Source organism: Ochotona curzoniae, unplaced genomic scaffold (assembly GCF_017591425.1).
Source record: "Ochotona curzoniae isolate NIBS_2020 unplaced genomic scaffold, NIBS_Ocur_1.0 scaffold_4763, whole genome shotgun sequence".
NCBI lineage: Eukaryota > Metazoa > Chordata > Mammalia > Lagomorpha > Ochotonidae > Ochotona > Ochotona curzoniae.
In genome coordinates this window covers 4,304,456-4,325,852 of record NW_024467123.1, presented here as the reverse complement: position 1 = coordinate 4,325,852, position 21,397 = coordinate 4,304,456, and the positions used below count along the sequence as shown (strand labels likewise).

The window sequence follows — 21,397 nt, the reverse complement described above, 5'->3', positions numbered from 1 at the left end:
TCGATTGCTTTCCTAGGCTTCAAGCAGGATGGGAATTGGAGCTTCTGGGATTAAAACCAGCACACATATGTACAGCACATGTATACAAGCCTCTAGGCTACCATTCCATGTCCCACATGCTGTGGATTTTTTGACACTTGATACTAAATAGAAAAACTTAAGGATTGGGCATTATAGAAGAAGGTTTAATTTGAAAAATGCTTATTTTTACTTAATTAGCAATAAAGTTTTGAGGGTTTTGCTTTTAGATGTATTTATTTTAAAGTCAGAGCTACAAACAGAGGGAGAGAAAGTGAGACAGAAAAATGACCACAATGGCCAGGTTGGGCTAGATGAAAGCACAGAGTCAGGAGGTTTATCTGTGTGGGTATCAGGGGCCTAAAGACTTGAGCTGTCTTCCACTGCCTTCTTATGCCATTAGCCAGGAGTTGGATTGGAAGCAGAACAGCCAGGATGGGAATTGGCAGCCACATGGGATGCCAGTGCCCTAGGAGGGCAGCTTATCTGCTATGCTAGGAGGCTGAACCCAACTATAAGACTTTTATATGATTACCAAAATAGTCAACATATTTTTTAGAAGCTAACTTTGATAGATGTCAGTACGCACTGTAGTTACCTGTGATGAATGTGGCATTAGCTACGTTCGTGGTGTTATGCAGCCAACTTCATAGTTTCCTACTCATTAAACAGACACTCCCTGTTCTTCCTTCCCCCCCAGAGCCTGCTTCTGGCGCCACAGATCTCTCTGGGCGTGTTCTGATGTCTCATGTAAACAGAATCATACAGTATGTTGCCTTAGGTAACTGGCTCCTTTCACTCAGTATTTTTAAGGCTTAGTCATGTTGTAGCATAACTACATACCTTTTCACTGCTGGATAATCTTTCATGGTTTACATGTGCATTTATCCGCTCAATTGATGGACAGCTGTTTTCATTTTTTGTCTGCTTTGGAAAGTGGTGCTGTGAATATTTATGTGGAAATTTTTTTTGGTCTGGATGTGTTTTGTTTTTTTGTATTTTACTTAAAAAATTGTTTTGAAGATTTATTTGTTTTTTACTGGAAAGACAGATTTATAGAGAAAACGAGAGACAGAGAGGAAAGTCTTCCATCTGCTGGTTTACTCCCGAAGTGGCTGCAATGGCTGGAGCTGAGCCGATCTGAAGCCAAGAGCTTCCTCCAGGTCTCCTATGTGGGTGCAGGGTCCCAAGGCTTTGGGCCGTCCTCTACTGTTTTCCCAGACCACAAGCAGGGAGCTGGATGAGAAGTGGGGCAGGCAGAACGCACAAACTTGCACATGCAAGGTAAGGGTTTAGCCATTAGGCTATCACGCTGGGCCCTGAATTTCATTTTTAATATTTACATGGTTGAGAGGGATGCATGTGGGTATGTGGGTTCATGTGGGCCTCTAATTAGGGTGGGGAGGGTCAGGTATGGAGGAATGTGTGGGGATACATGTTTTCAGTTTTTTTTTTCCTTCTGTGTTCCCGGGACAGGAGGGGAGGTGCCTCCTTGCTATCAAACTACGTCTGGAACTATGGGTGGGACTCATTCATTTGATGATGCTTAGAGACCCTGATACGGGCAAGAGCATCCCAAGGGTATTGCTTGAGTGGTCCTGATAGTTCTGAGAAGTTGTTGGTTTCATTGCTCCATAGTCAAGAAAATCTTTCCAAGTTCTGTTGGTTGACAGAATCCACCTTAGTGCATCCCCAAGCCCAGGAACATGCAGCAAAGCTTGGCCAGGAGAACTGTCCAAACTGTTCTACTTTCCATCCTCTAATGAGGCAGTCAGCATCCTCTGCTGGCCTAGATGAGCTGGCCATCATGTCCCACCTGTGGTACTGTGACTTAGCTTAGCCCAACCTGCCCCCAGACCTGGCCCTCGTGTATGCCACTGCTTTGTCCAGCCTAGCTTTCTCCCTGCTCTGGTTCTTGTGCTCACCAGTGACAGGTACAGCCTAACAAGGGAATGCCCAAAATTCCCCTGCAAGGCATGTTCCCAGCCCTGGATCCTGTATGTGCCAGGGGATACTCTGGTCTAGCCTGACATGATTTGTATCCAGTTCTGGCATTTTCCAGCAGATGTAGCAACCTAGCCCAACATAGCCTGCCCCTGGCCTGGTCCACCCCAGTCCCAGCTTTCATGCTCACAAATGGAATCAACAGCCTAGCAGGAGAGTCCCTGAATTTCCCTCATCAGCCCTACTCCTAGCCCTAGGTCTTACATGTGCCACCAGGTGCTGTGACCCAGTTTGATATGGGCCACCCTCCATCTTGGCATTCACCAGCAGATACTATAACCTGGTTCAGCCTCATTTGTTCCTAGTCCCAATTTTTACCAGTGTGGGCCATAGCCTAGCCCAGCCTTGCCAACCCTTAGTCCTCATGTGAACTGACAGGTGTTGAAATCCAACCGGGCCTGGCCTGTACCCTGTCCTGACTCTCAAGCCTTTGTGTGCTATGGATTGACCTTGCGTGACCTGCTTCCAGATGTGGCTAACATGTATACCAATGGGTATTGCAGCCCAGCCTGGTCTAACCTGCCTCCACCCTTCACTTTCACCAATGGGGGCTGTGGCCCATCAGGGGAGTTCCCCAATTCCCCTACCAGGCCCACCCCCAGCAACAGATCTTGTGTGTGTCTATGGTTGCTGCTATCCAACCTGACACAGCCAGCCCCCAGTCCTGGCACTTACAGTGGGTACTGTGGTATAGCATGACTGGCCTGTACCCATTCTCTCACCAATAGGTGCTACAGCTTAGCCCAGCCAGGCCCACCCTCAGACCCACTGTCATGTGATTTGGTGGGTGCCGCAACCTAGTGTGACCTATCACATGCCCATTCTGGCTCTTGCAAATGCCAGTAAGTGCTACAGCCTTGTATAGCCTGGTCTTCTCATATCCTGACTTTCACACTTATCAATGGGAGCCACAACTCAGCAGAAGAATCCCCAGAGTTTCTCTACCAGGTCTGTTCCCAACCCTAGGTCTGGTACATACTGGCTGGTGCTTTGGCTCAACCTGGCTTGGTCCACTTGCAGTCTCAGATGTTGCTGGCTGTTATTGCAACCTCACCCAGCTAGACGTGACCCACACCTTGTTCTAGATCTCTTTGTGCCAGTGGATGCTACAGCCTGGCCTGGCCCAGCCCCAATCCTGCCGCTGGTGCTCCCTAGTGGGAGGTGTGGCCTTATGGGGAAATTACTCGTGTTCCCCTACTGGGCCTATTCTAGCCCCAGATCTCACGTGTGCCAGCAGGGGCAATGGCCCTACTTGACATGGTCTGTCCTCAGTCTTGGCCCTGGCATGTGCCAGTGGGCACTACAGCCTGCCCCCCAACCCTAGTCTTCTCCCAGCTCCAGCTCCTACAAGTAACAGGTGGGTTTCTCTCAGGTGAGTTTTATGGTCCAGCCTAGTTCAGCCCAGCCTAGTTCAGCCAGTCACTGCTCCTAGCTCTCTTTGTAAACCAACAGGTGCTGTAGTCCTACAGAAGTGAAGGCACAAATTCCCTACAGAATCTGCCCCCTAGATCCTGTTCTCTTGTGTTCTGGTGGGTGTCACTGGCAGATACTGTGGCCTAGCCCAGCAAGGCATTACTTCCAGCACCAGCTTTTAGGTACACCAGCAGGCTGCGGGCGATGCTATTTTGTCCAGCCCAGGTCTGTCTGTGGGCTGGTGCCTTGGCCTAACTCAGACATGCACTCTGGCTTCCCCCTCTAAATCACCGTGTCTCAGCTCCCTAATCTACCTGCAGTGCAGTGGTCCAGTCTGTGGAAGCCCCCAGAAGCCATTTCTGCCCTTTCAAACATGCCCTAAACTGCTCCCACTCCAGTATGTCCCCACGTCCCCTTATTTTGGCAATTTGCAGCCCTCCCCCAACTGGGGGCCAGAGTGGCATGTCCCAGCCTTATCATTAAAAATAAAATATGTATATATTGGTATAATTAATATAAATTTGATATTAACCAGGTGCAGAACACCTGCCAGCTACTGGCTGCTTTTCTTCCAGCAGTGTAACACTTGCCAAGGCACAGGGCAGGCAGTTGCCTGCAACTGGGCTGGATGTGGTTTCAGTTCTCCTTCAGGTGTGCCCGAGATTGAGTTACTGGACTATTTGGTAACACTGTAACTTTGCTTAACTTTCTGAGAAACTGCCAAAATGTTTTCCTGAGTCTGGCATGATGGCTCAATGCCTAAATTCTTACCTTGCATGTGTCAGAATCCCATATGGGTGCTGATTGATGTCCCAGCTGCTCCACTTCCCATCCAGCTCCCTGCTTGTGGCCTGGGAAAGGAGCAGAGGACAACCCTGTACCCCCATGGGAGAGCTGGGAGAAGCTTGTGCCTTATGGCTTCGGATGGACTCAGCTCTGGCCATTGCAGCCACTTGGGGGATGAACCAGCAGATGGAAGATCTTTCTGTCTGTATCTCCTCTTGTAAAATTGTCTTTCCAATAAAATAAATAAATAAGTCTTTAAAACATAAACAAAAAGCACTGTTTTCCTAAACAGCTATACTGTGTAATATAGTTTCACATGTTGAGAAAACTGGAATAAATGAGGGAAAATTCTATTGAAATGTTGACCCAAGAACATTTATATCCAAGACAACGCTTCTGGGAAGCCAGAGGTTGGTTGGAATATTCTGTTTGCTTCATTTGCTTTTCAGAATGAAAACATCAAAATTTCTCTATCCCCGAGAATGGCATCAATTTTGTTACACTACCCTTTGTTACTCCACTTATTAGCATTTTGTTGATCTAATGAAATACTTAGGAAAGGGTACTTTTATAGGAAGAAGGTTCTATGGGGCTACCAGTTCTGGAGGCCCATGGCCTGGAGGCCTCCCTGGTGGTGGCCTTCTGGCTGGCAAGAGCTCAAGGAGTATGTCCTGTCACATCACCGTAAGGTGGAGACAGCACCTGTGTTGTTGTTTGTGGCCCGAAGCCACAGGATTCAGTCCTGGGGGCTCTGCCTCGGTACTCCTCACTCCACAGAGACCCCACCTCTAAGCGCCAGAGTCAGGTTCAGTTTTCACTCAGCACCACTCTCTAGGACTTTGGGGATTAAACTTCTTGAGTTGGGGAAGGGAGAGCACAGAACAACTAGACCTCTGTTTCTTACTTTTGGATGGAATAAATGACAGTAGATGCTGAAAAGTGACATTTTGGTTTCTGCTTTGCTTTTTCTTAATGAATTTATATTGTCTGGTTTACTAAAGCACAGCACTTATTGTTCTTTTTATATAAACCATCCTTTTTTGAACAACTGATTAAAGATTTGTTTATTTTTATTTGAAAGGCAGATTTACAGAGAGAGAAAGATTTTCCATCCGTTTGTTCACTCCCCAAACGACTGCAATGGCCAGAGCCAAGCTGAATCGAAGCCAGGAGCCAAGAACTACTTTCAGGTCTCCTACATAAATGCAGGAGCCCAAGAACTTCAGCTGTCTTTGACTGCTTTCCTAGGCCATAAACAGGAAGCTGATTTGGAACTGGAGCAAGCAGGACATGAATTGGTACCCATATGGGATGCTGGCACTGCAAGGTGGAGGATTAGCCTGTTGAGCCATTGTGCTATGTACTCCCACCTTTTTTTTTTTTTTTTTTAATTTTTAAAGACTTTTACTTACTTATTTGAAAGGCAAAGTAATAGCTATGAAGGTAAGGAGAGACAAAGAAAAAGATCTCACATCTGCTTATTGATTCCCAAAATGGGTACAGCAGCTAAGGTTGAACCAGGCCCAAGTCAGGAACCAGGAGCTTCATCCAGGTTTCCCAGATGGCTGGCAGGGGCCCCAGGCCTGAGGTATCTTCCACTTGCTTTCTTGGGCATACAGGCAGGAAGCTGGATCAGAAGTGGGACAGCTGGGGCAAGAATTGGTACCCATTTGGCATGCTGATATCACAGGCGGAGGATTACCTTGATAACTATATCTTTTTGCCAGCTCCCTCAAACCTATTCTCTCTCTCTCTTTTGAAAGATTTATTTATTTATTTATTTTTGGAAAGGCGTATTTAAAAAGAGAGAAGGAGACACAGAGAGAAAGATCTTCCATCTGCTGGTTCACTGCTCATGTGGCCACAATGGCCAGAGCTGAGCTGATCCAAAGCCAGGAGCTAGGAGCCTCTTGCAGGTCTCCCCCAGTGGGTACAGGGTTCCAAGGCTTTGGGCTGGTCCTTGACTGCTTTCCCAGGCCTCAGGCAGGGATCTGGGCGGGAAGTTGGGCCACTGGATTTAGAACCAGTGTCCATATGGGATCCTGGCGCATGTAAGACAAGGACTTTAGCTACTAGGCTACCACTCCAGACCCCAAAACTGTTCTTCAGTAAAAGTTTTACAGGAGATTTTTGGTTCAGGGTGATCTTATAATCTGAATCTAGGATTTGAACTTAATGCAAGTGAGTAAAACTTACTCAGTTTGTTTTAATGTCAGAGATAATGCTTGTATATTTTTTACAAATAAAAATTGATATGCTTAAAGGCTTAGGAATAGACTTAATTACTATAATTAAATTGTCTTGGTTGGAAAATAATAGTTTTCAAAAATAGACCAAGCCTTAACTTGACAATGTTTGTGTGAAACACAGGGCTCTTGTGGCTGGGGGCTCAGTGGGTTCCTGTGTCACGGCTCATCACTCTGTTCATGTGGTGCCATGCTCGCCCACCAGCCATCCCCAGTGCTCACTTTCACAGCTCTCAACAGGCATTTTAGTGGGCATCCAATGAAATCATTACAAAGAAATATGCAACTGGTTTCACTAGTGGTGTGAATTTTCAAAGTTGAAAGGGTTTTCAAGAGAAGTACATTATACTTATGGGGCAATTTCAGTGGTGCCTGGGAGTGAAGGTGCTTCTCTGGCCTTATGTAAGGGATCAGTCTGGAGGCATTTTGTGTTTGGGACAAGGAAAAAGATTGTCAATCATTCCATAAATGTTAAAGGGAACTCTGGGTTTCTGGGGTAAATAATCATTCCTTTAAGGGTATATTATAAAAGACTGACTTGTTTTCTCAGAGTGATGTAAAATTGAGGGGATCTTTTTAAAAAAAGATTTGTTTAGGGCCCGGCGCGGTGGCGCAAGTGGTTAAAGGTCCTCACCTTGCACGCCTGGGATCCCATATGGGCGCCAGTTCTGATCCCGGCAGCCCCGCTTCCCATCCAGCTACCTGCCTGTGGCCTGGGAAAGCAGTCGAGGACGGCCCAAAGCTTTGGGACCCTGCACCCACGTGGGAGACCCGGAAGAGGCTCCTGGCTTCGGATCGGCATAGTATCGACCTGTTGCGCTCACTTGGGGAGTGAATCATCGGACGGAAGATCTTCCTCTCTGTCTCTCCTCTCTGTATATCCGCCTTTCCAATAAAAAAATAATAAAAATAAATCTTTATAAAAAGAAAAAGATTTGTTTATGTCCTTGAAAGTTAGAGGTTCACCAGGAGAGAATGAGATGGAGAGAAAGACAGATCTTCTGTCTGCTGGATCACTCCCCAAATGGCTGCAACAGCCAGGGCTGGGCCACACGGGAAGTCAGGAGTCTGAAGGCTCTGCCAGGTCTCCCACCTGGATGCAGAAGCCCAAGCATGAAGGCCATCTTCTGCTGCCTCCCCAAGCCGTTAGCAGTGAGCTGGATCGGGTGTAGTCCTCTGCGAGGGATACTGGTCTCTCAGGCAGCGGCCGGATTCCGCTGTTTTGCTACAGGAGCCCTGAGGGGACATTTTAAAGGTGAATTTCTCTTGGGTTTAAAACAGAAGGATCAGTATCGTTGTGGACAGTATTTTGTCTGCTACATCAAATACATTGTCTACTAAATTCAGTCATTTTTAACAAGTTTTGCAGTTGTTCTAGCCCTTCAAATAATTTGCTGTAATTGTTGAGTAACTGTCTACTTCATTTTGGGAATATGTATTTATAGACACTTGGATCTGAGCTAGAGCAATATGTTTTTTTAATTTAAAAATTAGTTATTAGAGAAAGACAGGTCTCCCATCTGCTGGCTTACCTTACAAATGCTCACGCTGGCTGGGGCTGGGCTGAGTTGAAGCTAGGGCCCAGGACCAGGTCTCTGATACAGCTGGCAGGTCCTATACTTAGAAGCAGCCTGAGCAATTTGTGACCATAATTTGATTTGTATTAGGAATGATTTTTACATGGCTGGAGCTCCTGTACATAGAAACATTACAGTTCAAATAGTACACTGAATTTTTATGCATTATTTATTAAATAGTTTAAGCTCCTGAGAGAAAGCAAATACTGTGCTACAGATAATGTTGTGCTTATTAATGAGGTAGATAAGAGCAACCGTGTCAGGATTCCTAAGCTCAGATCAGTACTGCTCCTTTGCTAGCTGAGAAGAGTGTGGAGGGAGTGATTGGAAGCCGTCAACACAGTGCTGGTCATTACTTCTCCTGGTACTCAGCATGTTACGGATTAAATTGGCCTTTGTTTATGGCACAAGATCTCAAATATAGGGCCCAACGTGATGGCTCAGTGGCTAAATTCTTGCCTCACACACACCGAGATCCCATATGGGCATCAGTTTGTGTCCCAGCTGCCCCACTTCTCATCCAGCTCCCTGCCTGTACCCTGAGAAAGCAGTCGAGGATGACCCAAAGCCTTGGGACCCTGCATCCATATGGGAGACCTGGAAGAAACTCCTGGCTCCTGGCTTTAGATTGGCTCAGCTGCAGATGTTGTGGCCACTGGAATGTGAAACTGGATGAAGGATCTTTCTGTATCTCCTTCTCTTTGTAAATCTGCCTTTCTAATAAAAGTAAACCTTTGAAAAAAATTTCAATTTCAAAATCTATTTCTTTTTTTTTCCAGAATGACCATTTTTCTGTGTAGCAATATTAAATCCATTTCATAAGTTATTTGCCAATCAGAGAAAATACTTCTGAAATTCAAAATTATAGTGTAATTCCACTTGGAAAACACAATCTGCATACACTGGAGTGTTTACCTATTGTGAAATAGAACAATGCTGGCCTCACCATTACTTGGTTCACGTATAGTTGGTGCAGTGTTTTCCATTGTAATTGCTGACTTCATGAGAAGGAATAACTGTCTTTCAGGAGGCACATACTTGATTGGCTGCACTTTAAAAAAAAACATTTACTTTCTTCTCACCCTTGATTAATAGTCACTATGAACATCACCGCTGGATTAGAGAATCATTTCCCTCTGTGTTTGCTGACTTGCCTGCACTGTGTCCTGGTGCAAGCGTGGTTCTGAAGTTCAGAGTCATCTGATGTCCCATCTTTAGCTATCTCCAGGAGATAGCTGTCACTTCCCCATGTGTAGACATTTGACACTGTTTCTGCTGTGGCGATGTGTTTCATTCTGGGACAGTTTATGGAACTATTTCATTGATTTAGTTTTCCTGTCAGTTTTCTCCTCTGGAACCCTCTTGTACTGATGCTACATTGTTTTGACTGGGCCTCCAGGTTTTGTAATTTTTATCCTTGTTACCACCTATTTGATTCTTCATTCTTTCTGATACATTTCTGTAAGTTTACCTTCCATGAATTTTGTTTTGGTTTTTTTTTTTAAGATTTATTTATTTATTGGAAAGTCAGATAAACAGAGAGGAGGAGAGACAGAGAGGAAGATCTTCCGTCTGATGTCACCCCCCCCCCCCCACAAGTGAGCGCAACAACCGCCTGTGCTACGCTGATCCGAAGTCAGGATCCAGGAACTTCTTCCGGGTCTCCCAGGTGGGTACAGGGTCCCAAGGCTTTGGGCCGTCCTCGACTGCTTTCCCAGGCCACAAGCAGGGAGCTGGATGGGAAGCAGAGCTGCTGGGCTTAGAACCAGCGCCCATATGGGATCCTGGCGTGTTCAAGGCGAGAACTTTAGCTGCTAGGCCATGGCGCTGGGCCCCATGAATTGTTTTTAAAGATATTATAGAATGATGGAATTTCTGTCTGTTCTTAGCTCTCCAAGGATATGGATACAATAGAGCTAAAAAAAATCTGAAAGTTTAAGTTTTCTCCTTTACCTTGTATGTATTTCCTCCCTGCTCAGTTCCCTCACTCCCTGTTTGTCTCCTTTGTTTTCTGTGTCTTCTGATGGAGGCTTTCTTCAGCTGAGAGGGGGTCCTTGGCTGTCTGAAAGTGTCTGGCAGCGGACTGAAAACCCAGGAACCGCCGACTAGTGACTATGAGTTCACGGTAGGGTAGCATGGCCAGCTGTGTCATTTATTAGGAAGCTGTTCATGTCAGCCTCTGGTCTCCTTCTCATTTTCTGTGAAGAGGGAGGACGGGGATCTTTTCATTTCCTCTCTGGTGGGAGGAGGATTGTGAGCCAGTTGTCTTGGAGCTGGAGTGGGGGAGGCAGAACGCTCAGAGTTCAGCCTTTCTGTGTGTGCACTTGAACCTTGTTTTCCTTACTCCTCCTCCCACCAGGGTACTTCGCCTCGCTCTATTTGAAATGCTCATCAGAGACTAATTCCCATAGAATTGTGCCTTTGTTGGGTTAGAGGCAGTAACTTAATCATGTGGAATTTAGGAACACACTCGAGAGACTTAGCTTTTCGTTAAAGAGCTTTAATCAACCTTGCTCAGTTGGTGCCTGTCTTTCCCCTCTCTGTAACTGCCTTACAGAGATCCTCTGTCTTGTAGTTCACCCACCCGAGGATTGAAATGGCCAGGATTGGGCCAGGTTGAGGCCAGGAGCCAGGAGCCTAATTTGGTCTTCATGTGGGTGCCAGGACCCACGCACGAGAGCCATCATCTGCTGTTTTCGCAGGTGTGTCAGGAAGTGGGATCAGAAGTAGAGCAGCCCAGTGCTGAACCAGTGCCCATGTGGGATGTCAGCATCTTAGGCAGTGGCTTTACTCTGTACACCATAATGTTGGCCCCCATTTCTACAATTTTTTAAAGAATTATTATTGTTTAAGAATACATTTTAAATTTTTATTGTGGTCATATACAAATTGACAGTTTAAGTTTTTAACAGTAACAGGGGAGGCCCAGCGTGGTGTCCTATTGGTTAGAGTCTTCGCCTTAAACGTGCTGGGATCCCATATGGGCGCTGGTTCTAATCCTGGCAGCCCTGCTTCCCATCCAGCTCCCTGCTGGTGGCCTGGGAAAGCAGTTGAGGACAGCCCAAAGCCTTGGGACCCTGCACTTGCGTGGGAGACCTGGAAGAAGTTCCTTGCTCCTGGCTCCTGGCTCCGGATTGGCTCAGCTCCGGCTGTTGCGGTCAATTGGCAAGTGAATCATCAGATAGAAGGTCTTCCTCTCCTCCCTATATCTGACTTTGCAATAAAAATAAATAAATGTTAAAAAATATATATATATATATGTGAGGGGGGCCCAGCACAATAGCCTAGTGCTGAAGCCTCGCCTTGCATCCACCAGGATCCCATATGGGTGCTAGTTCTAATCCCAGCTGCTCCATTTCCCATCCAGCAGTCTACTGTGGCCTGGGAAAGCAGTGGAGGATAGTCCAAGACCTTGGGACCCTCTATCCACATGGGCAACCTGAAAGAAGCTGCTGGCCCCTGGCTTCTGATTAGTTAGCTCTAGCCATTGCAACCATTTAGGGAGTGAATTCAGTGGCTGGAAGATCTCTCTCTCTCTCCTTCTTCTCACCCTCTGTAACTTTTTCAGATAAACCTAAAAAAGAGAGAGAGAGAGTATTTTAAAAACTGTGCATGGTCTGGGCCTCCTCAGTGGTTGATGCCTGTGCAATGAACTGCATGCCCAGATATACATGGGGGACATGATGCCAGCTCATCTAGGCCAGCAGAGGATGCTGATTGCCTCATTAGAGGATGGAAAGTAGAACAGTTTGGACAGTTCTCCTGGCCAAGCTTTGCTGCATGTTCCTGGGCTTGGGGATGCACTAAGATGGATTCTGTCAACCAACAGAACTTGGAAAGATTTTCTTGACTATGTAGAAATGAAGCCAACAACTTCTCAGAACCATCAAGACCATTCAAGCAACACTCTTGGGATGCTCTTGCCCACATTAGGGTCTCTAAGCATCATCAAATGACCAGCCTCCATCTTCAGGTGCTGATGTAGTTTGATAGCAAGGCTTGGTTCCATCTCTCCCCACCCCCCACCCCTGGACACAGGAAAAAAAAAACCTGAAACATTTGCCCCACCCACCTTCCTCCATACCTGACCCTCCCCACCCTAATCAGAGGCCCATATGGCTGTGCATCCCTTTCAACTATGTAAACAATCTTAAAAAGAGAATTATAATAAAATATAAAAAATATGGGATCGACATCATAACATAGTGGATATGTCAGCATCCCATATGAGCACCTGTTCACATCTCAGCTTCTCTACTGCTAATCTGGCTCCCTGCTAATAGCTTGGAAAAAGTAACTGAAGATGGTCCAAGTGTTTAAGTTTTTACAACCATATAGAAGACCTGGGACAGCTGCTGGCTTCTGGCTACTGGCTTCAGACTGACCCCACTCAAACCATTGTGACAATTTGGGGAGTAAACAAGATAAAAAATCTTTCTGATGTTCAAATGGATTTTCAAAAAAAAGTGGGGAGGGGGTGGCCCAGCGCCATGGTTTAGCAGCTAAACTCCTCTTCTTGAACACGCCAGGATCCCATATGGGTGCTGGTTCTAATCCCAGCAGCTCCACTTCCCATCCAGCTCCCTGCTTGTGGCCTGGGTAAGCAGTGGAGGACAGCCCAAAGCCTTGGGACCCTGCACCCGCGTGGGAGACCTGGAGGAAGTTCCTGGCTCCTGGCTTTGGATCAGCGTAGCACAGGCTGTTGTGGTTACTTCCGTCATCAGATGGAAGATCTTCCTCTCTGTCTCTCCTCTTCTCTGTATATCTCTGACTTTGCAATAAAAATAAATCTTAAAAAAAAACTGTCTGGATTTCAGAAAGCTTTTGTGACAAATGAACATCTTTTTATTTTATTTTTAATGTTGTTCACATAGTGTAGAGAGAGGCATGCACATGTGGGTCTCCCTTAGGGTGGGGAGGGTCAAGGCATGGAGGAAGGGGGTGGGATAAATGTTTCAGTATTTTCCCCTTCCTTGTCCTCAGAGAAGGGAAGGGGAAGTGGCATCACCTTGGTTTCAGACTATAGCAGCACCTAAAGATGGTGGATAGTCATTTGATGACACCTTAGAGACCCCGATGTGGGGAAGAATGTTCCGAAAGTGTTACTTGACTCATCTTGATAGTTTTTAGATATCGTCAGCTTCATTATCCCAGGGTTGCGAACATCTTTGGCTGACCAAGACTGCCATAGTGAATCTACAGGCCCAGGGGTATGTCAAAAACTTGCCCAGGAGAATGGTTCACCCCCTGCTCTGACATTTGTGGATGGGTACATACTGCAGCCTAGTCAGCCAGACATTACCCCAGCTCCACCTTTTGTGTGAGCCAGTGGGCGGGGGTAATGCTATTTAGCCTGGCCCAGGTCTCCCACTGTGTGGGTACCTTGGCCTGATCTAGACATGTCCTCCGGTCTCTCACCTCTAGCCCATTCAGTCTCAGCTCCCTCACCTATCTTCACGTGCAGTGGTTCAGTTCATGAAAGACTCCAGAAGTTATTCCTCCCCTGTCAAACATGCCCTCAGCTGCTCCCACTCCAGTATGTCCACAGAACCCTCTTCCCCTGGCTGTGTGCCACCCCCTGCCCCAACCTGGGGGCCAGGGTTGTGTGTCCCGGCCCAGAGTTCCCTACCTTTCATATATATCTTTTTTTTTTTAAGATTTACCTATTTTTTATTGAAATGTCTGATATGCAGAGAGGAACATCTTCCATCCAATGATTCACTCCCCAAGTGACTGCAATGGCCAGAGCTGAGCCAGTCCGAAGCCAGGAGCTTCTTCCAGGTTTCCCACATGGGTGCAGGGTCCCAAGGCTTTGGGCCATCCTTGACTGCTTTCCCAGGCCTCAGGCAGGGAGCTGGATGGAAAGCAGGGCTGCTGGGATTCAAACAGGCGCCCATGTGGGAAGGTGAGGACTTTGGCCGCTGGTCTGCCACGCCGGGTCCCCATATATGTCTTTAAAAAAAAATGAATAGGCAACTGTGCTTGTACACTAGTGTAGTTAACACAGATTTGACATTAACCACGTCTGGAATGCCTGCCAGCTGTTGGCTGCTTTTCTCCAAACAGAGTAACACTTGCCTAGGTACAAGGCGACCTAGGCAGTTGCCTGCAGCTGGGACATCATCACATTTTTTTGCTATCAGGTGATGGACGTCTGTGCTGTTTTTACTTTTTATGTAGTGTAAATGGTGCTGTTGTAAATATTGCTGCACAAATTTTTGCTGTCACTTTTGAATATTTACTTATTTTGAGTATATGTCTATTTAAAAATATATTTTTTAAATCTTTTAAAAATATATTTAAAAATTTATTTGAAAGGCATAACTATAGAGAGAGGAGGAGAGATAGAGATCTTCCCACCCACTGGTTCACTCCCTAGATAGCTACAGTGGCCGGGGCCCGGGCCCAAGCCAGGAGCGTGGATCCTCTTACATGTCTCTCATGTGGATGCAGGGGCCCAAGGTCTTGAGTCATTTCCCTCTGCTTTCCTAGGTGATGAGCAGGAAACTGGATTGGAAATGGAGCAGCCAGGACTGTTAACATGCATCCATATGGAATGCTGGCATTGCAGGTGTCTTAACCTGTTACACTATGATACCTGTCCTATAGGGAACTCTTAAGACCTGTGCAAATTGTTGATTGTTTCATTATACTTCAGATAAAAAGACATGATTCTACAGGAAGAATATCCAAAGCACAGGAATAGCAAGTACAAAGGTGCTGAAGTATACTCTGGGATACTAAAAGTGAAAGAGAAACAATATATTCCAAGTTTTGATCAGAGAAGTAATTGTCATGTGTAGTTTGTTGTACTTGTTCCTGTTTTAACTTACTAAGCATCAGGTGTTTTTTTTTTTTAAGGTTTATTTATTTTTATTGCAAAGTCAGAAGTGGAGCTGCTAGGATTAGAACCAGCACCCATATGGGATCCAGGCGCTTTCAAGGCAAGGACTTTAGCTGCTAGGCCACGGCGCCGGGCCCAACAACAGGTTTTAAAATTTGAATGTTTAATTTCTTGTCAGTTGGCCTCACCTTTCCAAATCATTAAAAAATGAAACAGAGTTGGGCATTTGGCCTAGTGGCTGTAAAATGCTGATTAGCCTGCCTGTGTCCACATGGTTCCTGAGCCCTATTCCTGATTCCATCTGTCAGTTGCTGGCTCCTGCTAGAATAGACTCTGGAAGGCAGTGGTGATGGCTCCAGTGGTTGAGTTTCTGCTGTGCATCTGGAGACTTGCATTGTATTTTCAACCAGGGACCGATGGAGGCATTTGGGAATGAACTACCACGTGGGAGCTCTTCTCTCTCTAATAAACTTGTTACAAAGAGGAGTTTTTTCCATCTTTTGTAGAATGTGAGTGGATGTGAGAGCAAGCCCAGGAATGGCAGGCAGGCCCCTGGCACCTACCCTCTGAGCTCGGGATGATCCCCTTATGAGGAACTCTCTTTGGGGGTTTTCGTGGTGGTGGAGGTAAAGAGTGAGATGTGCTGTTTTTGACCTTGTGCCTTTGACATTCCTTAGGAAGGGTGACCTTGACCAGTTAGCATCTGGCCGAGACGTTCTGTAGTAAAGAAGAATCCAACACCATGCGTCCCAGTGCAGTTTCACTGCTAACAGATCTGGCAGCCTGACCTTTTTTGACTCTCTTAGTCGCCACACACAGATTTATCAGATTAATTCTCTTCCCTATCTCATTTACTTCTTAATTCTGTCTTGAAAGTCTCTAATATACATTGTCATTTTATGCGTAATTCAACTGTATTTCCATCAGTATCCCCTCACTGTTTAAACATTTCAGCAGGAACACTGAACAGAATCTTTCCTTTACCGTTCTTACCACGTTTCCAGTAAAATGTCCTAGCAGGCAGCAGAGCAGTTATTAATGTTAGTAGAGTATTTGTATGATTATGCAAGGACTCTCAAACAGGGAGACTATACACTTCATCTCCAACCCGAGAGGGACAGGAGAAGCGAGACACCAGGATACCTGCTTGAGCAAGTCCGGGTGCACGGTCATTCCACTGGTAAAGCAGAAAACCAGCTAGGTTAACGTTCATTTCCTGTTGAAACGCTTCATGTTTATTGGTAGAAGACAGATCTCTTGGAACCTCAGTCAGAAGAACTTCCCACTGCCTTGCCAGCAGCAGGGAGGCTCACGTGCCCTGCCCACCCCTAGGGCAGATGGAGATGAGCCTGTGATGACAGAGGTCTCGCTTGGATGCAGAGGGAATCAGTGCTTAGGAAAGGAGATGCAGGAGCCAGTGAGACAGCATGCATTCTTCCATTGCGCGCAGAAAATGTGCACGTTTTCCATCACTGTAAACAGAAAGTTAGTTACTAGCATTTAGTAATTGTTGGTAAGTCTTAAAAATGAAGAGGTTGGGGGCCCAGTGCAGTAACCTAGTGGCAAAGTCCTCGCCTCGAATCCACTGGGATCCCATATGGGTACCTGTTCTAATCCTGGCAGCACTGCTTCCCATCCAGCTCCCTGTCTGTGGCCTGAGAAGGCAGTCAAGGGTGGCCCAAAGCCTTAGGACCCTGCACCCGTGTGGGAAACCTGGAAGAAGCTCCTGGCTCCTGCTTTGGATTGGCTCAGCTCTGGCCATTGCGGCTGCTTGGGAAGTGAATTAGTGGATGGAAGATCTTCCGCTCTGTATATCTGATTTTGCAATAAAAGTAAATAAATCTTTTTTTAAAAAAAAAAAGAATGAAGAGATCAGCATCACTGTACTAGTCTGAGTTATTATTGTTTAGTGTTGCTTGTTAGCACAAACCAATTAAGGTAAATGAGGTTGGTGAAATTAAAGAATAAAAAGAACTATTCTTTTTCTTACTACACTTGACTCTGTTACCAAGGAAAACACATATAGTTTCCAGCCTTTGAGTTAATAGTGATTAACTACATATTGCTTTTTTTTCTTCATTTTTAAATTGTTCTAGCATAGCGCTTGCTTTTGCATGATGTGCCATGATTTATCTGTCCTGCTGCCCTCCACAAGAATTAAAATATATATTTTAAAGGTATACAGAAAGGAGGAGATACAGAGAGAAATATCTTGCATTCGCTGATTCACTCGCCAAGTGGCCATAATGACTGGAGCTGTGTTGATCTGAAGCCAGGAGCCCAGAGCCTCTTCCGGGTCTCCCACGTGGGTGCAGGGTCCCAGAGCTTTTGGCCATTCTCAACTGCCTTCCCAGGCCACAAGAAGGGAGCTGGATGGGAAGTGGGGCTGCTGGGATACAAACTGGTACCCATATGGGATCCTGGCGAATGCAAGACAGGGGCTTTAGCTGCTAGGCTACCGTGCTGGGCCCAGGAATTGATATTGATATTGGTTTTTTTAATGATTTATTTATTTTTGTCAGAAAGGCAGATTTACAGAAAGAAGGAGACACAAAGAGAAAGACCTTCCATCTGCTGGTTCACTTCTCCAGTGACTACACCTGTCAGAGCCAAGTCATTCCAAAGCCAGGAGCTTCTTCTGAGTTTCCCACACAGGTACAAGGTCCCAAGGCTTTGGACCATCCTGGACCGCTTTCCCAGGCCACAAGCAGGGAGCTGGATGGGAAGTGGAGCAGCCCGGACTCATGCCAGGGCCAATATTGATATATTTTTAACTGAGAGATAGGGAAACTTAATCATCTTTTGATAAATAGAGAAATTTAATTTTGAGGCAGTTGTTAGGTACAGTGGTTATCTGCATCCTCTATGGGAATACCTGTGTTTGAATCCTGGTTCAGCTCCCTGGTAATACGCATTCTGACAGGCAGTAAATGAGGGCTACCCTCGTGAGAGACCTCGGTTCAGTTCTGGGCTCCTGACTTCAGCTTGGCCAACCGCTGTTGTGGGCATTTGGGAGAGTGAATCAGCCAGTTGAAAATCTCTCTCTGCCTTTTAAATGAAATCAAAATAAATAAAAATTTTTTAAAGAAATGAAAATTTTTTGTTACGGATATTTTGAAATTATATGGAGACAGCAGTGTGATGGATTGCAGTGGCTGTCAGCTGGCTTCAGCACTTTCAAGTTTGCATTTGTAATAAATTACAGAATAGGGATTTGAACTCACATCTGCCTTACTCCAAAAATCATGCTTTCGTGTGTTATTTGAGGCTGGTGAGTAATTTTATGATTCCTTAGTGTTTTGATAAGATAGACATAAAAAGGGTTCATCATGGCTGTAACCTATTGTAAAAGTGAAATTTCGCAGTAATCCGACGGGGAAAGCAGTCTGTGCATCTCTTGGATTTGGTAATAAGCATTTTCCAGTTGCCATGTTCTGCAAAGACAGAACGTGCTGATGCAGTCCATCCTGCCTCATAAATCTTTGACCTATCGGTCAGACTCTGACCACTCTAAAGATAAAGGGCTGGGGCTGTATTGGTCTTTGTGACGGAGTGGCCTTCTGCAGATTAAGAAACTAGGTAATCATTAACTGTGCTAATGGATATGGCCTGGCAGGTTTGGTCTCGTATCTTAATGAGCTTTCACCCTCTGAGAACACCGAAAGCCCATCTGGAAACACTGACGGTCACCAGTTGTCATACTTCAGCTCTTCTCTCTGTGCAATTCTATTGTGATCATTTGTCTCCCTGCTGCCCTTACCACTCTCCGTCCTCCCACCCGCATACTCACAGCTTCTGTACTGGAGTATGTCGGAGCAGCAACATTTATAGAAATGAATTATTATTATTGATTTTTAAAAGAGTTATTTATTTGAAGGGCAGAGTTAGAGAGAGATTAATCTTTTACCTGCTGGTTTACTCCCTAAATGATCTCATTGACCAGGGCTGGACCAGGTTGCACTCAGAAGACTGAAACTCCGTCTGGATCTCCAATGTAGGTGGCAGGGATCTAAGCATTTGTGCCTCCTCTGTCACTTTGCCAACTTCACAGAAAACTGGATCAGAAATGGAGCAGCCAAGACGCAAACCAGTGCTACTCTGGGATGTCAGCATCACAGGCTGCAGCTTAACTGGCTGTGCCACAACACTGACCCACAATTCCTTCCTTCCTCCCTCCATCCCTTCCTTCCTCTCTCTTTCCTTCCTTCTTGAATAGCTCTTTTAATTGCCAGGGCCACTTTTTAGTCAGTTGTTTGGAGTTCCACTTCAGGTATTTATTAGACACCTGAGGGAAGGCCTGTTGCATGATATGTTATGTTTCTCTCTCCCAAGCTGTCATGTAGGAGTAAGCTAGTTCTCCGTAGACTTCGGCTCACCCAGGGCACCTCCAGCCATGGAGGGCTTCCTCCAGCTCTCAGCCCATTCAGTGCCACCCCGGTGCTCTGCCATCTGTGACTCATGCCCTTGTCCCTAATTCTGCTGTGGTCCTGTCACATAGGCTGGAAATGCAGGCTAGGACAGAGCTTGGCTTTTAAGCCAAACTGATGAAATTATCCAGAAATGTGTGAAATGGAAAAAGATGACCCAAAGGAGGAAAAATAGCATAAGAAATATCAACAGCATAAAAACAGTAGTTTGGAAACAGTCTTGTTCTTAAAACCAAGGAAAGAGTTTCACAGTCGGAATGGTGAAGTGCTGAGAGAGCTTGTCTGCAGAGTTAAAAAGTGAAGATCAGACTGCAGGACGTTTGGGAAGAAGCAGTAAGTGTGAAGTGAGGTGCACTTACATTCTCAGCATTAAGCCTGTCCTTTGGCTGAGGACAACTTCCCTGGGCCCTGTGTTGGGACCAACATCACTTCTGGACTGTATTAGACTCCCCTTTCCTGAAAATTATGAGAATTCAGTTTCAAAATTTCACGGTTAACCATATCCTCATGAGCCTATGAAAAGTGCAGGCACCAGGCAGCATTCATTGAGTTGTCTTCTAGGGACAGTCCTGCCTTTACTCCTGTGGTAGCCCTTGTCACTGATGCTATCGGCTTGTTCGTCCTGTTAGACTGTGAGCACCTTAAAGCCCCTTGGCACTGTGGCTGAGATCCCAGTGCCACAGATAACGCCTGGCACAGTAGAGATTCTGGTACGTGATGAGAAACCAGTGGCATTGGTGTTTGAAGCACAGAAGAAATCCAATTTGGCTGTGCCATAGAATTTAGGAAACAGAACATGTTAGGAAGGGGAATTGATACAGTTTCAAATGGCAGCAAGGTGAAGCTTGCAGACTGACCTTTGGATCCGCCGTTGGAAAGCTTTTCATTTCCGTAGTGAAAGTGTTAGCACAGAGCTGCAGCCTGGCGAGCCATATTTACTGACATGGTTGGGAAGGGAGAGCGAGAAAGACAGCCTAAGTTTGTTTTGTTTTTAAAGTTTGGGGGCTAACAGGAAGAAACTACTGAAGAGTAAGCTCAAAGATTCAAGAGACGTTCATTATTGGTATCTGTATGCGTATGATCTGTGTAGATCTAGATCTAAGTATTCCCACCAGCACACGCTGTTCTCTCTCTCCTGCTGGGTGTGAACTTGTGTTCTGAACTTGAAGCGTTCGCCGTGTTATTTAGGCCCCCCTAGTGGTGATATACTGATGACACATGAATAGTCAAATGTCACATATATTATACCATCTATAATATCTAATACGTCAGTAATTCTTTACACTGTTTATTCTTTCTGTGAAGGGTAAAACAGGCTGGTTTATATAGTAGCAACTGGGATGCTTAGTGTTTTTCTGGTTTGTAGTGAGCTGCAACTTGATACCTAAGATTACCATAATTTTGCTTCTTATTAATGACTTCCTTCCTAATATGGACTGTTTGAATATTGCAGTGTATTTAGCTGCTAATATTTATCAGTTGCTGCCATTATTCTCTTATACAAAGGTGTTAGATATAGTCATTGTCGTATAACATTGACACATTGTTTCTGATTTGAAGATTATAAAAGCCTGAATTACCAACCAAACAAACAATTGTTATGAAAATTCTGTCTATTGTTCACCACAATAAAAATTATATTTTATTTAATTAAAAGGCAGAGAAACAGATATTTATTCTTTTAAAAATATATATTTATTATTTTTGGACGTGGCACAATGGCTCAGTTGGCTAATTCTCATCTTGTGTCAAGTGCCCATATAGACTCCATTTTGTGTTTCAACTGCTTCCCTTTCCATCCAGCTTCCTACTTGTCACCTGGGAAAGCAGTCAAACATGCCCAAAGCCTTGAGACCTTGCATCTGTGTAGGTGACTCAGAAGAGACTCCTGGCTCCTGGCTTCATAGTGGCTTAGCTTTGGCCATCGTGGCCACTTGGAGAGTGAACCAGCAATTGGGAGATCTTTGTCTCTGACTCTGCTTCTCTCTTCTATTCACAGGTTCACTCCTCAAATATCTGCAACATCTGGAGCTGAGCTGATCTGAAGCCAGGAACTAGGAGCTTCTTCCACATCTCCCACAC

At 45.5% G+C, this 21,397-nt stretch overlaps 1 protein-coding gene across 2 annotated transcripts in view; it reads left to right on the top strand.

Annotated features, from left to right (window-relative positions):
• The window catches only part of SHLD2 (shieldin complex subunit 2), a 60,896-nt gene that overhangs the window by 9,092 nt on the left and 30,407 nt on the right, over nt 1-21,397 (top strand). The window contains exon 1 of one of the 2 annotated variants that reach the window (XM_040970472.1): nt 9,883-10,169. The exons of the other annotated variant lie outside the window; for it this stretch is intronic. The gene's annotated coding sequence lies outside the window, so the exon portion shown is untranslated. Of the gene's footprint in view, nt 1-9,882; nt 10,170-21,397 lie in introns of those variants that run through there. 2 annotated transcript variants of the gene reach the window in all.